We start from the raw sequence: 3,494 nt of genomic DNA, 5'->3' as shown, positions 1-3,494 counted from the left end.
TATAATGGGCCGAGGCGAGCCGAGGCGGGCCGAGGCGAGCCGAGGCAAGCTGTTACCAGCAGTGGAAAAACGCCATATTGGCGTTTTTCCACTGCTGGTAACAATATTTCGTGTCCTTGAAATATTGATGTTGTGGCTCCACCCCGTGTGACCATTTTCCAACTATCGGTAAGGTTGCCATTTGAGACAGCAGTTATGGCTTTTTTTTCAAGATGAAGAACTAGGTTAAGCCTTGGAAAAAAGTATGTAGTGTAAAAAAACATCTGGTCATGATGTCCATTTCCCCATACTATGGATCAACGTTAAGGAAGTGTTGAAAGGTTTCTGGGTTAAAGTGGCCTTTAAAGTACCACCGCGTCATGACAGAGTATAGTCATACCTTTGTTTAATGGCATGAACCTCATGTGGGCTGATGTTGTTAGAAACGCAACCCGAGCTAAGCGAGGCCCTGTATTTCAGTGCGTTATTAGCAGCAGCTGACCACCTGGAGCTCAGATGAATAAAAATCCCATTTCCTCTCTGTCCATTGGTGGTATTAAGAGCTGAGGACTCTGTGCTGTTGCCTGAGTGCCAATGAAAAAGCCACTCAGTGTGTGAGCTGTTAAAGCTCTCACAGCGCAGCAAGGTTGAGGCCTTCCTTCTGTATGCATCACCCCAGCCAGCTTGATCGATTCACTGTTTGCTCTGTCTTGTCTAAGTGCGAGCTCACACTGCCTACTCCGCCCACAGAAAATAATTCAAACTTCGACCAGTGCAACCTGCTTCCCACTAGGCTTCCCCAGCACACGTGCACACAAATACACAAATGTATACATGTACAGTGAGTCTACACACAGTTTGTCTTTCAGCCTAAGGGAGCTGGACAGCCCAGGCGTGAATCCATGAATTCCTCATAACACAATCTGTTGACTGATCAATAATTCAATTCTATCTGTGAGCAAGCATGTCTGGATCCAATCTCACCTGCACCTCCCTCGGCCTCTTAACAAGGTGGGTGGTGTGTCCTTGAGCTGGGCTCAGTGTATGTCTGTGTGTCCTTGTGTGTGCTGATTAGTTTGCTTTAGTCAGTTCTTTGTCTGTGCTTGTTCTAGTCCATTGTTGTGTATCCACTTCCTCTGTGCATGCATGAACACGCATGAGAGCCCTTGGCCTTTGTGGATTACAAAGCATTCATTATTTCAACTGTGTACATCTCTTTGTGTTCACAGCAGTGTGTGGATGTAAAAGTCTATCTACAGTTGGCAAAGTTTATGTGCGTGTGTGTGTGTGTGTCTGAGCTTATGCGTGATCGGCCTCTCCCTCCAGGCGGCTGGAGGAATCAAAGGCATGGATCTCATTAAAAGGTACAGAGCCTGTTGAGAGGTCAGCGGCTAAGTTTTCTGATTAGCTGGCTCCAGCAGACTGCCTTGGTGTTGCCAGTGGTGTGTGTGTGTTGGGGGGTTGGGTTGGTGGCCCTCCCTCATGGACATGCCTCTCATCCTTCTCCAGTCCACACCTGGGGGGCAGTGTGCCCAACACTCTTTCTCACTGCAGGGCTCAACCCCATCTGAAAGGGTCAAGGACAACACACTGGGACACAGATTTACCACAAATCCTTGTCCTCTGGCCCTCTCAATTTTCCCTTCTTTCTATCACTGCCTAATGGGTTGCCTACTTCCCGTTCTGTTTTTATTCCTCTTTGAGTGTTTTATCAAAGGCCACATTCAGTTTCCATCCTAGTGACAGCCTCTCTCGCTGCACATCAAGCTGCACCAATTGCCCGACGAGCAGCTTTCTGGTTCGTTAGTAACTCGTTCCAGGGCCGGGACTCCTATCAAAGCCAGCAACCATGAACTAGGGATGACTTTCAGCCAAGGGCAAAGTGTCTGTGTGTGACTGCGAGTTAGAGAGACAGGACGCTTCTGAAGGTTGCCTGACTTTGGACAGTTTCTCTCTTTCCTCTGAATGGTCTTTCTCTTTACTCTCGAAGTCTAGTCCCCAGTGTGCCTCTCAGTTTAATGCCCTTCCAGATAAAACAACGCCAGTAAACTTCCTCTTTGTTTCTCTCTCCCCTTTTCCCGCTGATAACCACGCTATCTAAATGTAAGCCCTGGCAGCACTCCCTGTGTATTCACTTCACCCACTCCACCCCTCCCCTCCCCTCCCTCTCTCCTGGAATGTTAGGGTGTATTGTATGTAATCTGAAGATAGAGAGGGGGGGTGCTTTTTATTTTCCTTTTCTTTTCCGAGGCCGCCAGAGGAGGAGGCGGCAGAAGTGATTGCGGGTAGAGGGGACTGGCGCGTATCTGCTGACTGTCACTTCCATTAAGTGTGCCGTCCTCAACTGCCTCTCCTATATGCCCAGTCCAGGCTCTTGGTAAGCCAAGGTCCCCTTTTGTTCATTGTCCAACCTTTCTAATCCACAAACCCTTCGGTCCACAGAAGGGTTTGTGGAGAAAAAATGTAGTAATTACAGGGCACTTCTTTCTGTAAACGTTTCCTACATTAGGATTTAGATCATTTTAGGCTTATTTTTGTTGCTGTACTGAGTTTTTCAGAGTTGATGTTGACTCTCTCTCTCTTTCTCTCTCTCTCTCTCTCTCTCTCTCTGTAAGGTTTTGGGATCAATCTCCCCCGAAAGCAGAGAGGGATGAAATCACAATAGTCCACACACTGCTTCATAGCTTCCGCTGCCTCTCCCCTTTCCCAGTCTGTGTCCCTCTCCGGCTCAATCAATTAATAAGCTTGACATTTATTGGAGAAAACAAATAAAAATGCTTGGTTTGGGGATTGTCTTGTGTGCAAACCGCTCTCCCATTTTTTGTGTTTGTTTACATATCATTGAAGGTCCTGATCCCCTGACAACAGCGCTGCCAAAAACACAGACCTCAAAGGAATTCAGTTTAACACTGTGCAAGTGCCTTTTCTAAAGGGCAGTGCTGTGCCTCTGGTTGTCGAAGTCTGTTTAGCAGAATAATCAGTACTTTAATTAACAAAAATCAGTTCAGAATATCAATTATAGTTTTCCTTTATCTGCAGTCATGTCACACCCTAGAAACAATTATGACTGATTGTGTGTTTCTATTGTCTCTTTGTGGTGATGATTAGTTACTTTGCTTACAAATTACACCTTATTTTCCATAAAAAAGCTTCCGCTCCAACTCTTTGCTCTCATTTGTGATTTCTTTTTCTGTTTTTGTATTAATGAGTGGCCTTAAGCTCCCCCCTCCCGCAAATCATTTGCTTGCTAGTCAGTTTTTGAGTGTGTTCTGTTAAAGAGAGAGGACAGTGGGGGTATTTTTCTTCTTTTTTTCTTTTTTCTTTTTCTTCAGAGAACCTTAGGGCACCGCTGGCATTTTCTCTGTCTCATCCCAGTCCAGACACGCTCCTCGTTCTGGTATGACAAACATCTCCACAGCCCTCGCTCAAACTAGAGCTGAGCCTTGATGGCACACAATCACCTCCATGCACACACACTTCATTCAGTCACACTTTCATACACATTCACAGTCTAA

The 3,494-nt window shown here is 46.2% G+C and overlaps 1 protein-coding gene across 2 annotated transcripts in view; it reads left to right on the top strand.

Moving 5' to 3' along the window:
• The window catches only part of plxnb2b (plexin b2b), a 114,167-nt gene that overhangs the window by 8,816 nt on the left and 101,857 nt on the right, over window positions 1–3,494 (top strand). The gene's annotated exons all lie outside the window — the stretch shown is intronic.

This window comes from Etheostoma cragini, chromosome 8 (genome assembly GCF_013103735.1).
Source record: "Etheostoma cragini isolate CJK2018 chromosome 8, CSU_Ecrag_1.0, whole genome shotgun sequence".
Taxonomy (NCBI): Eukaryota; Metazoa; Chordata; class Actinopteri; order Perciformes; family Percidae; genus Etheostoma; species Etheostoma cragini.
This window is presented reverse-complemented; position numbering and strand designations above follow the sequence as displayed.